Genomic DNA, 13517 nt, shown 5'->3' with positions numbered 1-13517 from the left:
AGGATGAGACACATATCAGCCATCATTCAATGGCAGTACAGACTCCATGGCCTGAATAACCTAATTGTGTTGCGATGTCTTTTGGTCTGATGCCAGATCCATGCCCAATGTTCTCCCCAAATGTTCACTTCCCATCGCCTTTGATCAATTTTCCGCCTTGCCCAAAGCACCAACAATCCCAAAGCTAATCGTTGAATGGGACTCTTTTTCCTTGGCAGTTGTGATGGGTATTTGGATTGTTGCACTTTGTGAAAGTTGGTTGTTGAGGTGGTGTTGCAGGACGGGTGTTGCAGTGGAAAGGAGAAGTGAAGTTGGTAGAAACGCTGAGCAGGGAAAAGGAGGCAAGGCAAGTGATGGTTTAAGCGTGCTGAAAGTCAAGGGATGTGAATGTGAGCAAAAGGCTGGCGACTTGACAGATAGCAAGGAAATGTAGCACCCTGAGCCATTCCAAAACCCAGAATTGAACCAGGGACCATTAGATCTTCAGTCTAATGCTCTCCCAACTGAGCTATTTCAGCTGGTGAAGGACACAATTGAAGCGACGATCCTTGAAAACTGAGATGAGGAGCAATTTCTTCAGCCAGAGTGTGGTCAATCTCTTGAACAGTTTGTCGCCGAAGGCTGTGGAAACAAATCACTGGGTGTCGTTAAGCCACAAATAGATATCTTCTTGATTAATCAGGGATCAGGGGTTATGACGAGAAGACAACAAAATGAGGATGAGACACATATCAACCATCATTCAATGGCAGAACACACTCCATGGACTGAATGGCCTAATTGTGTTGCGATGTCTTTTGGTCTGATGCCAGATCCATACCCAATGTTCTCCCCAAATGTGCACTTGCCATCGCCTACGATCAGGTTTCCGCCTTGCCCAAAGCACCAACAATCCCAAAGCTAAACGTTGAATGGGACTCTTTTTCCTTGGCAGTTGTGATGGGTATTTGGATTGTTGCACTTTGTGTAAGTTGATTGTTGAGGTGGTGTTGCAGGACGGGTGTTACAGTGGAAAGGAGAAGGGAAGATGGTAGAATCGCTGAGCAGGGAAAAGAAGGCAAGGCAAGTGATGGTTTAAGCGTGCTGATCCTGGGAACTTAGATGTCAGGACATCCTCTATCCTACACTTTACTTGGCCAAATTTCCAAGTCTATATTTCACACAGTGCATATGCGTTCTATCTCTCCACTTCATCACCCTCTGTAATTTGCATCTCTCCTCATTTTTCCTCCACCGATGCACACCGAACCTTCTCCCGAAATTTCCCCTGCCAATCGCCAGCTTCTCAATTTTACCGACGATCCATCGTTCCCTCCTCAGGCCGCACTCGCTCCTGCCAGTACATCAGCTCAGCTACTCTGAAGAAATCGGGAAGGCAGTTCAAGGGAAAGCTTTGCCTATTGTGTCCCAGTTGACATTTCCTGGAGAGGGAGCAAGGCATGAGCCCAGTTCGACAGTTCTTTCATAAAACCAATACTTGCACAAGGGGCTGAGTGTTCGCCTGCTGTTCTGTATTATCCAATGTACCTATGACTGAACTGGGTGGCACAAAAGCAGGCAGATCTCAGAGGTTGGGGATTTGGGCACTTCAGGAAGATAGAAGGTTGGTGGTTTCCCTTTGCACGATCAAATATAAGCAACTGATTGGAACAACAAGCATGTTTATTTTAAGGCGTGTGGCTGTCAGCTCCAGTATTGTCTGTAATTCGAAATTTGCCTTGTCAGCTTGCGTCTGCTCATAACAGTCTGACTGTGAGTTCAAATTCCATTGCTTTGGATCCGTGCCTAGCTGTTGCCCTGATTTGGCCTATTCAGCACATTAGTACCAATTTGCTCTTGATCAGTGGTGGACAACCTGCAGTCCAGGGGCCACATGCGGCCCATCTGGGTTCTGAGCATGCCGCAGGAGAGATTGATGGTCGCCCACGCACAGGGTTGCCACATTCTGCCTGCTTCCCACCCGCGCAGTTTCTTTTTGAATATGTAATGAAAATCACTAATTGCCACAAGTAGGCTTCAAATGAAGTTATTGTGAAAAGCCCCTAGTCACCACATTCCGGCGCCTGTTTGGGGAGGCTGGTACGGGAATTGAACTCGCGCTGCTGGCCTACTATGGTCTGCTTTAAAAGCCAGCTACTTAGCCCTGTGCTAAACCAGCCCCTTTGCGGTTCAAGAGGACGTTGAATGGAAATTTCACACCCCCACACTTCGACTCTATTGCGGCATCGATTACAACAGTGGCTGCCGCACACCCATTATTGCTCATCTAGTCATAATGCCTCAGCACAGAACAATTGGCCGACTGTTCTATATTCAAACTCAGCTGCAAGGTAAATAAGCTTATTTATTCTGCCCTCAAGAGGTCATGGTACCACATGTCAAAGTTAACAGCCGAACCACACAAATACCTTTGTGGCAGCATCAAAACCTGGGGTTTTTTTTCCACGGTCTGTGCCCAGGGAAGAGGAGTGAATGGGCGCGTGGAGTGACAATGAGCCAATAAGACCAACAGATTTCCAGCTTTCCTTAATTCACAGATAACGGAATGGTGAATGTTCCCATTCTATCACTGTTGTGGAATAAGTGACAAACAATTGCCCGCTAAACAGTCAATCGCGGAACAGTTCCTATGACCAACACCGTGAAAATCAGCTCCTTCTACCTTGTTGAAATGGCACTGCAGTCTCTCTTTAAGAGCTTGTTAAGTTTGCACTCTGCCAGCTTCAGAAGCACCATATTCTTTCAAACATTGACGCAGGCCAAGTTATTAAGGCACGGTTGTAAATCCTCATATTACAGCCGTGATTTCCACTGATCTGATGCCACGTTTTTTTTTTCCACTGCTCCAAAGTTCAATCATCCTTCGCCATTTCCAGTGAGACTCCAACTGCAGCATGGAATAAAGGAGAGAAAGGTAGCCGTGACCTTTCTGGGCCAATTCCGGTTCACATGCAGTGGCAGGGATCCGGCAGGTTATGTGTGCATTCAGCTGGCTTTCTGACACATATATCACAACATCCCACAGCACAGCAACCGGACGTTTGGCCCAATGGCCCAAGCCTGAGTCCATGCTCCTCCATCTGAGGCTCCTTCCACCCAATTTCTTCCAATCCCATCCTCTCTCCCTTGCGTGTATCGATGCATGGACAGTAGCATTGTGGATAGCACAATTGCTTCATAGCTCCAGCATAGCGAATGGTGGCGGCTGGCAGCCTCCTTCCCGGCCCGGGGTACAGGGTCAACCCTCTCTCCCCCGCCGCGCCCAGGAGGGTCTCCAGCTCGGCCTCCGTTAAACAGGGTGCCGCTCCCCTCGCTGCCATCTTGTTGGCTGGGATGGTGTGTGTGGGAATTGAAGTGTGTATATGCGCTGTGTCAGCCTCCTAAGTATCAATCTTGGACCCGGCAAATCCGGCACCATTTTTCATTGGAATCGATTGTGTTCCATGCGACCATGGTGATAGCCCTTTAAAAATAGCTGTATCGGTCCAGGTGCGGCGCCAGTTTTGCTGTCGTGGAAGTCCACGAATCCTGAACTGGCATCAACACTTAGTCTCAGGAATGGAGAATCCCGCTGTGCAGAACTTTTACTTTTTTATAACACGTGGAGGAACAAAGTCACAGGACCTCTATTATTTTAACAATAAGGAAAAAAACATTTATTAAACATGAAAAGTTAGATTATAAGACAATACTCCTTTACTCCCCCCCCCCCCCCTCCTTAGCCTAGCAAATACACACAGGCTTTAAGATTAACATGCATCGTAATGTAAATCCTATTCTACAATGGTCTCTTGAACACAAAATCCCTTTAAAGCAAAACAATATGACTGTGGTCAAATGCACTCTCCACTCTGAAACCTCAAGTGAATGTCTGTGGATATCTCCTCAGAAACCCCCCAGATGATTTTCACGTGAGTGTTTCCAAACTCCACTCCCTGAAACACACTTTCAAATCTTCTCTCATGAGTATGCTTTCACTTTGTGGTTTGCATTCTGAAATCCAGGCCAGGTTTTCCAAATGACACTTTTAAACAAAGCTTCTGCTCCACTTTTAACAGGGAATTCAGACCAGGATTTCACATCAACCCCTTTAGGATTTCTTTGTCTTGACTGCTATGCAAACTGCTCACAATGCTTTAACTCGCGATTGCCAACCTGTATTAAAATAGCGTCAGCCATTTGTTTTACTATTGAAGGCTGTTGACCCACTTTAAATCTGGTTACTCCAATTCTCTCTTTAACTCGGAACACTTTGTTTACTCTTCCTTGAATTCTCATGAACGATACCTTGGTCTCTGTCACTTAACTCCAGCTATACCATGGCTGGTGCTTTCGTTTCCTCACACATTCCAAGGATGGTCACGTAAGGTGGACTAGCTATGCTAAAAACAATTGCCCCTTAATGTCCAGGGATGCGCAGGTTAGGTGGGGTTACGGGATTGCGCGGAGTGCTCTTTCAGAAGGTTGGTGCAGACTCGATGGGCCAAATGGTCGCCATCTGCACTGTAGCAATTCTATATTCTTGAATACTTGTTTCATTTCTCTAGTTTCCTTAACTAGCTGCCCTTCTGCTCTCTGCACTTGTTTTAACAAAGAACAAAGAACAAAGAAATGTACAGCACAGAAACAGGCCCTTCGGCCCTCCAAGCCCGTGCCGACCATACTGCCCGACTAAACTACAATCTTCTACACTTCCTGGGTCCGTATCCTTCTATTCCCATCCTATTCATATATTTGTCAAGATGCCCCTTAAATGTCCCTATCGTCCCTGCTTCCACTACCTCCTCCGGTAGTGAGTTCCAGGCACCCACTACCCTCTGCGTAAAAAACTTGCCTCGTACATCTACTCTAAACTTTGCCCCTCTCACCTTAAACCTATGCCCCCTAGTAATTGACCCCTCTACCCTGGGGAAAAGCCTCTGACTATCCACTCTGTCTATGCCCCTCATAATTTTGTATACCTCTATCAGGTCGCCCCTCAACCTCCTTCGTTCCAGTGAGAACAAACCGAGTTTATTCAATCGCTCCTCATAGCTTATGCCCTCCATACCAGGCAACATTCTGGTAAATCTCTTCTGCACCCTCTCTAAAGCCTCCACATCCTTCTGGTAGTGTGGCGACCAGAATTGAACACTATACTCCAAGTGTGGCCTAACTAAGGTTCTATACAACTGCAACATGACTTGCCAATTCTTATACTCAATGCCCCGGCCAATGAAGGCAAGCATGCCGTATGCCTTCTTGACTACCTTCTCAACCATTATTCCATGGTATAGCTTTTCTTGTAGCAAAACTGAGAGTGTTGAACAACCGCTTGGGTTGAGGAATTATGGTCTCATAGTTAAAATTTCTCAAGGCTTCAATGTTTAGATTGTGGATCAGCAGAGAATTTGGCCAATAGCATTTCAAGACAAACCTGTAAACCCAAGCTCTTTGGCTAGGGTAGGAAACAAAATATTCTTTCCCCGACAATTACTGGCGATGGAGAAAGGAATAATCCAATACCAGCATTCAACAGTCAACCTCTATTGCCTTAGTCCTTCGTTAAGTCGCAATCAAATACATCATCAACAGCATTGACATTACATTAAGGTTACCAACTTTGGCTGGATGTATCGTTGGAGGTTTCTTCGCCTGACTTTCCACCTCCACTACTCCCCCCCTACTCTTCTGCTACTGACTCCTGAAGTTAACCATCCTCACGTTGCCATGCTTTCCCATATCCAATTGGAAAATCAAAATGCACTTCATTACCCGATTGGATTTTTAAAAAAAAATTATTTCACAGGTTGTGGTTGTCACCGGCAAGATCACCATTAATTGCCCATTCTTAATTGCCCTTGAGAAGATGGTGGTGAGGCAGCTTCTTTGACAGCTATAGTCCATGTGGTGCAGGTACTCCCACAGTAAAGAAATTATGATATTTTTCCAAGTCGGGATGGTGTGTGGCTTGGAGGGGAACTTGCAGGTGGTGGTGTCCTTGTCCTTCTAGGTGGTAGAGTTTGCGGGTTTGGAAGGTGCTGTCGAAGGAGCTTCGGCGAGTTGCTGCAGTGCACCTTGCTGAGTGGAGAGCCACACACTGCTGCCACTGTGCGTTTGTGGTGGAGGCAATGAATCTTTGAGGTGTTGCTGCTTTGTCCCAGATGACGGAATGGTTCTTAAAGATCAAACAGCCTTTTCTTCCCATCTCCCATAATTTTGTAACAAATTTTTTTTTAATGCCTCTATGATTTGCGTGGAGCAGTATTCTGGAAATTGAGCTTTAATTCCTGGAACTTTCAGGACAATCCTGCAGGATTGCGAACCCTCCGTTGCCGTGCTGACAGTTTAGGTTTAACACATATATAATATGATTGGGGTCCTTTTCAAGTCAAGTAGTTATACCTGTATATTTAATTGGTCTCATGTGTATTTAAGGAATTAACAGCCACTTGTAGACATCTGTGACTTATTTATTTAAGTGCCGGCACACTGCATTCTGTATTACCCTTGGTATGCCAAAAACTTCTAAATCCTTTGTATCTCCTGTTAAAATTTGCATGGAAGGATATAGATAGCGTGGGTAGAAAGGAACTTTCCCCTTTAGTAGATGGTCAATTTTCAGGGGTTATAGATTTAAGGTAAAGGGCGGGAGATTTAGGCGGAATTTCAAGAAAAGCCTTTTCTCCCAGAGGATGGTGTGAATCAGGAACTCGCTGTCTGAAAGGGTGGTCGAGGCGGGAACCCTCACAACATTGAAGAAGCATTTAAACCAGCACTTAGAACATCATCGCACACAAGGCTACAGACTAAGTGCTGGAAAATGGGATTAGAGTAGATCGGTGCTTGATGGCTGACACAGATCCAATGGGCCGAAGGACCGCTTTTTGTGCTGTCAAACTCTCTGACTCTATGACTGTGACTGTGTGGGCTGTATCTGGACGGCATGGTAGCACAGTGGTTAGCACTGTTGCTCCACAGCGCCAGGGCCTGGGTTCAATTAGGTCACTGTCTGTGCGAAGTCTGCACGTTCTCCCCGTGGCTGTGTGGGTTTCCTCCGGATGCTCCGGTCCCCACCCCCCCCACACGTCCCGAAAGATTTGTTAGATGAATTGTAACACCAATAAAGATTATTATTAGTAGTACAATTGGCTGAGCAAGATGACCGCCTATACCCATCCACACATGCAGAAATTCAATGGCAATTCTTCAGGAATCTGCAGCCTGGAGCTCAGAGTGGCACAAGTGGGAGGGCGAATGTGCAGAGAATATAGTCCTAACACTCACTGCAACCTGCAATCCACTTACATTGCTGAGATAGTGAGACAGAGTTCAGAGACACTGACCAACATGACTGCTCTAAAATATCCCACACGGAAAAGATTTTGCATTCCTGTCTTCAAATCCTTTCTTTCTAAGTGCCGGTAAAGGGAGTAACCCCAGGATAGAAATTCAGAAGAGACAAATATTTATCTTGGTTTGAGTTTGCTGTGTGTAAAACCTTCTCTTCTAACGGCCTGTAAAAGGAGTGTCCAAATTACATCACTGCCAGCCCGTGATATAAATACTTTAACGTTCTCTCCCCCTGCTGCCTGGGACAGTGATGAGCTCTGCTGCACGTTACCCCTTGTATAAATGGCAGCTGCTAAACTGCTGGAATGTGGAATTAGATTAGACAGCTTTTTCAAAGAGGTACGACAGACTAAATGACCTCCTTTTTTGTCTTCCACTCTCTGGCTCTGTTGTGCCTGGTGCAGGAGTGCACTAACTGCCCATCTCTACTCTTCCCATTAAAACACCAGAGTATCTGGCTTACTCTGCACAAATCGGCTGCTGTGTTTCCGACATGACATCAATGATTGCACCTCAAAAGTGTATCAATGGCGATGAAGCGCTTTGGGTTACCCTGATTGCATGAAAAGCGTGCGGTAAACACAAGCGGCGAGATTCTCCGTTCCTGAGACTAAGTGTTGACGTCGGCGCAGGATTCGTGGTTCCACGACAGCAAAACTGGCGGCGCACCCGGACCGATTCCGCTACTGTTAAGGGGCTGGCGTGGAACTCAAGCGATTCCAAATGAGAAAAGGTGCGGGATTCGCCCGGTCCGAGATTGACACTCAGGAGGCTGACAAGCTGCCGCCGAGGATACACACTTCACTCCCCATACCCACCATCCTAGCCAACAAGATGGCAGCGAGGAGAGCAGTTTCATGGATGCCGAGTTGGCACCACGCCACCTGGGACACCCATCCAGGTCCGGTTGCCCCTGAAGATGGCCGCCAACGGGGACCTACGTCACAGGGCGGGAATCACAGCAGGCCGCCTCCAATCCTGATGTACCGGGGGAGGGGGCTGGGGTGGTGTGGGATGAGGTGTCCATGCCCCTGGCCAGTTTACACCCCTCCCAAGTTGGTGAACCTGGAGGCGATCAGAACCCCCCGTGCCCGTTGCCCAGGCTCATGCGTCGTGCCGCCTCCTGTGCCTGCCTGGGCGCCATGTCCTGCCCATCCTCCCCCTCCCATCGCATCCTCATCATCGGATGAGTCCTGCCGTTCATCTTCATAGAGATAGGATTTATGATTATGATTATTTAGAAAAACATAGTTTGATTAAAGATAGTCAGCATGGCTTTGTGAGGGACAAGTCATGCCTCATAAGCTTCATTGTATTCTGAGAGGATGTGACGAGACATATTGATGAAGGTCGGGCAGTGGATGTGGTGTATATGGATTTCAGTAAGGCATTTGATAAGGTTCCCCATGGTAGGCTCATTCAGAAAGTTAGAGGGCATGGGATACAGGGAAATTTGGCTGTCTGGATACAGAATTGGCTGGCCGAAATAAGACAGCGAGTGGTAGTGGATGGAAAGTATTCCGCCTGGAGGTCGGTGACCAGTCGTGTCCTGCAAGGATCTGTTCTGGGACCTCTGCTCTTTGTGATTTTTATAAATGACTTGGATGAGGAAGTGGAAGGGTGGGTTAGCAAGTTTGCCGAAGACACAAAGGTTGGGGGATCTGTAGATAGTGTTGAGGGTTGTTATAAGTTACAACAGGACATTAACAGGATGTAGAGCTGGGCTGAGAAGTGGCAGATGGAGTTCACCCTTGATAAATGTGAAGTGATTCATTTTGGAAGGTCGAATTTGAATGCTGAATACAGGGTTAAAGGCAGGATTCTTGGAAGTGTGGAGGAACAGAGGGATCTTGGGGTCCACGCACATAGATCCCTCAAAGTTGCCACCCAGGTTGACAGGGTTGGTGGACTTCCGGGTGCGGCGATCACCAGCTAGGTCGCACGTTTCGGCACCTCCCATTTGAACGGACTTTTGGGCTCTTATTGGGAGCCCCAACGGCAATTTTTGACGGCTAAACCCATTGTGCGGTGAAACAGAAGGGAATCCCCCCGGATGTACATGAAGAAAGGAGATAATAGTGGCTGGATTGCAGAGGATCCTCTGGAGCAGCGGCAAGGAAGGGAAGCACGAAGCAAGATGGTGGCGGAGGGAGGCCATTTGGTATGGGGCCCGGAACAGCAAGAGTTCCTTCGGAGATGTGTTGAGGAGCTAAAGAAGGAGGTGCTGGCCCCGATGCTGCAGGCAATTGAGGGGCTAAAGGAGGCGCAGAAGACCCAAGAATTGGAGCTTCGTGGCGTGAAAGTAAAGGCTGCCAAAAATTAGGACAAAATACAGGGCCTGGTGGTGAAGACAGAGACACACGAGGCACTGCATAAGAGGTGTATGGAGAGGCTGGAAGCCCTGGAAAATAGCTCAAGGAGGAAGAACCTAAGAGTTTTGGGTCTTCCCGAAGGTGCAGAGGGAGCGGACGTCGGGGCATATGTGAGCACGATGCTTCATTCCTTAATGGGACCGGAGGCCCCGACGGGCCCCTTGGAAGTGGAGGGAGCATACTGAGTCCTTGCGAGAAGACCGAAGGCGGGAGAAATACCTCGAGCTATAGTGGTGAGGTTTCACCGCTATAAAGACAGGGAGATGGTCATGAGATGGGCGAAAAAGACACGGAGCTGCAGGTGGGAGAACGCGGTGATCCGCGTGTACCAGGATTGGAGTGCGGAGGTGGCGAGAAGGAGGGCGAGTTTCAATCGGGCCAAGGCGGTGCTCCATAGAAAGAAAGTTAAATTTGGTATGCTGCAGCCGGCGAGACTGTGGGTTACACATCAAGGGAAACACCACTACTTCGAGACGGCAGAAGAGGCGTGGACATTCATTGAAGAGGAGAAGCTGGACTAGACTGGAGAGAGAAAGCACTTTTGTAATAAAGTAGTGGTGTGATTGCGTGGGACTGGGAATCGGAAGGGGGGGGAAATTTTTCTCTTTCCCCTCGATGGGGGGGGGGTATGGTGAACTGTGGGCGCCGGTGGGGAAGGGGAGGGGGAAGGAGAGAGGGAGCTGCACCATTAGGGGCGGGGCCGAGTGGGAAGCGCGGGCTTTGCTCCCGCGCTATGGTAATTGTGGCGGGAAGGAGGGAGCCTTACACAATGGGAGGCTGAGGATAAACGGGGGAAGCCGAGGTCAGCCAGATTTTGCTGACTTCTGGAAGCAACATGGGGGGAGCAATCACGCTAGAGGGAGATCTAGCGGGCAGGGTGGGGGGGGGGGGGGGGTAACTGGGTTGCTGCTGTTAAGGGGAAGGGGGAGCTGCTACGGGATGGGATGGTTGGGACAGGAGGACACCGTTGGGGGGACAAGTGGGTGCGTGGGAACCGGGTGAGGAGCTGGTCTAAAAAAGGGGATGGCTAGTCGACGAGGGGGGGGGGGGTAAAGAGCCCCCAACCCGGTTGATCACGTGGAACGTGAGAGGGCTGAATGGGCCGATTAAGAGGGCAAGGGTACTTGCGCACCGAAAGAAATTAAAGGCAGATGTGGTCATGCTGCAGGAGACGCATCTGAAACTGGCGGATCAGGTCAGATTACGAAAAGGATGGGTGGGACAGGTATTTCACTCGGACTTGGATGCGAAAAATAGAGGGGTGGCAATATTAGTGGGGAAACGGGTGTTGTTTGAGGCGTGGACCATAGTGGCGGACAGTGGGGGTAGATACGTGATGGTGAGTGGCAGATTGCAAGGTGAGGCGGTGGTTCTGGTGAACGTATATGCCCCGAACTGGGATGATGCCAACTTCATGAAGCGTATGCTGGGGCGTATCCCGGACCTGGAGGCGGGAAAGTTGGTAATGGGGGGAGACTTCAATACGGTGCTGGATCCAGGGTTGGACCGGTCCAGGTCTAGGACCGGGAGGAGGCCAGCAGCAGCCAAGGTGCTCAAGGACTATATGGAGCAGATGAGAGGAGTGGACCCCTGGAGATTTACTAGGCCTAGGAGTAAAGAGTTCTCCTTCTTCTCCCATGTCCACAAGGTGTATTCTCGGATAGACTTCTTTGTCCTGGGAAGGGCGCTGATCCCGAAGGTGGCCGGGATGGAGTACTCGGCTATAGCCATTTCGGACCATGCCCCACATTGGGTAGATCTGGAAGTAGGAGAGGAAAAGGAACAGCACCCACTGTGGAGATTAGATATGGGATTGTTGGCGGACGAGGGTGTGTGTGTAAGGGTAAGGAGATGTATCGAAAGGTATCTGGAGATTAATGACGATGGAGAAGTTCAGGTGGGAGTGGTCTGAGAAGCACTGAAGGCGGTGGTCAGAGGGGAACTGATTTCCATAAGGGCCCATAAGGGGGAACAAGAAAGCAAAGAGAGGGAGAGATTGTTGAGAGAAATTTTGAGGGTGGATAGGCAGTATGCGGTGGCCCCGGATGAAGGACTATACAGGGAAAGGCGAAGGTTGCACACGGAATTTGATTTGTTGACCACGGGCAAGGCGGAGGCACAATGGAGGAAGGCACAGGGAGTGCAGTATGAGTACGGAGAGAAGGCGAGCCGGTTACTGGCCCAACAACTGAGGAAGAGGGGGGCGGCGAGGGAGATTGGAGGGGTTAGGGACGAGGAGGGTGAGATGGAACGGGGAGCGGAGAGGGTGAACGGGGTGTTTAAGGCATTTTATGAGAGGCTGTATAAGGCTCAGCCCCCGGAAGGGAAGGAGGGAATGATGCACTTCCTAGACCAAACAAAGAACAAAGAAATGTACAGCACAGGAACAGGCCCTTCGGCCCTCCAAGCCCGTGCCGACCATACTGCCCGACTAAACTACAATCTTCTACACTTCCTGGGTCCGTATCCTTCTATTCCCATCCTATTCATATATTTGTCAAGATGCCCCTTAAATGTCCCTATCGTCCCTGCTTCCACTTCCTCCTCCGGTAGTGAGTTCCAGGCACCCACTACCCTCTGCGTAAAAAACTTGCCTCGTACATCTACTCTAAACCTTGCCCCTCTCACCTTAAACCTATGCCCCCTAGTAATTGACCCCTCTACCCTGGGGAAAAGCCTCTGACTATCCACTCTGTCTATTCCCCTCATAATTTTGTATACCTCTATCAGGTCGCCCCTCAACCTCCTTCGTTCCAGTGAGAACAAACCGAGTTTATTCAATCGCTCCTCATAGCTTATGCCCTCCATACCAGGCAACATTCTGGTAAATCTCTTCTGCACCCTCTCTAAAGCCTCCACATCCTTCTGGTAGTGTGGCGACCAGAATTGAACACTATACTCCAAGTGTGGCCTAACTAAGGTTCTATACAGCTGCAACATGACTTGCCAATTCTTATACTCAATGCCCCGGCCAATGAAGGCAAGCATGCCGTATGCCTTCTTGACTACCTTCTCCACCTGTGTTGCCCCTTTCAATGACCTGTGGACCTGTACTCCTAGATCTCTTTGACTTTCAATACTCTTGAGGGTTCTACCATTCACTGTATATTCCCTACCTGCATTAGCCCTTCCAAAATGCATTACCTCACATTTGTCCGGATTAAACTCCATCTGCCATCTCTCCGCCCAAGTCTCCAGACAATCTAAATCCTGCTGTATCCTCAGACAGTCCTCATCGCTATCCGCAATTCCACCAACCTTTGTGTCGTCTGCAAACTTACTAATCAGACCAGTTACATTTTCCTCCAAATCATTTATATATACTACAAAGAGCAAAGGTCCCAGCACTGATCCCTGTGGAACACCACTGGTCACAGCCCTCCAATTAGAAAAGCATCCCTCCATTGCTACCCTCTGCCTTCTATGGCCTAGCCAGTTCTGTATCCACCTTGCCAGTTCACCCCTGATCCCGTGTGACTTCACCTTTTGTACTAGTCTACCATGAGGGACCTTGTCAAAGGCCTTACTGAAGTCCATATAGACAACATCTACTGCCCTACCTGCATCAATCATCTTAGTGACCTCCTCGAAAAACTCTATCAAGTTAGTGAAACACGACCTCCCCTTCACAAAACCGTGCTGCCTCTCACTAATACGTCCACCAGTTGGAATTCCCGAAGGTTGAGGAGCAGGAGAGGACAGGACTGGGAGCACAGATTGAGGTGGAGGAGGTGGTAAAAGGGATTGGGAGCATGCAGGCAGGGAAGGCCCCGGGACCGGATGGGTTCCCGGTGGAATTTTATAGGAAATACG

General features: G+C 48.8%; 1 non-coding gene across 1 annotated transcript; it reads right to left on the bottom strand.

Moving 5' to 3' along the window:
• Nucleotides 1-445: 445 nt before the first annotated feature.
• trnaf-gaa (transfer RNA phenylalanine (anticodon GAA)) lies at nucleotides 446-518 on the bottom strand. The gene has a single exon. It is a non-coding gene; the product is annotated as a tRNA-Phe (tRNA).
• Between the last annotated feature and the right edge of the window lie 12999 nt (nucleotides 519-13517).

The sequence above is a fragment of the Scyliorhinus torazame genome, chromosome 13 (genome assembly GCF_047496885.1).
Source record: "Scyliorhinus torazame isolate Kashiwa2021f chromosome 13, sScyTor2.1, whole genome shotgun sequence".
Lineage (NCBI taxonomy): Eukaryota > Metazoa > Chordata > Chondrichthyes > Carcharhiniformes > Scyliorhinidae > Scyliorhinus > Scyliorhinus torazame.
This window is presented reverse-complemented; position numbering and strand designations above follow the sequence as displayed.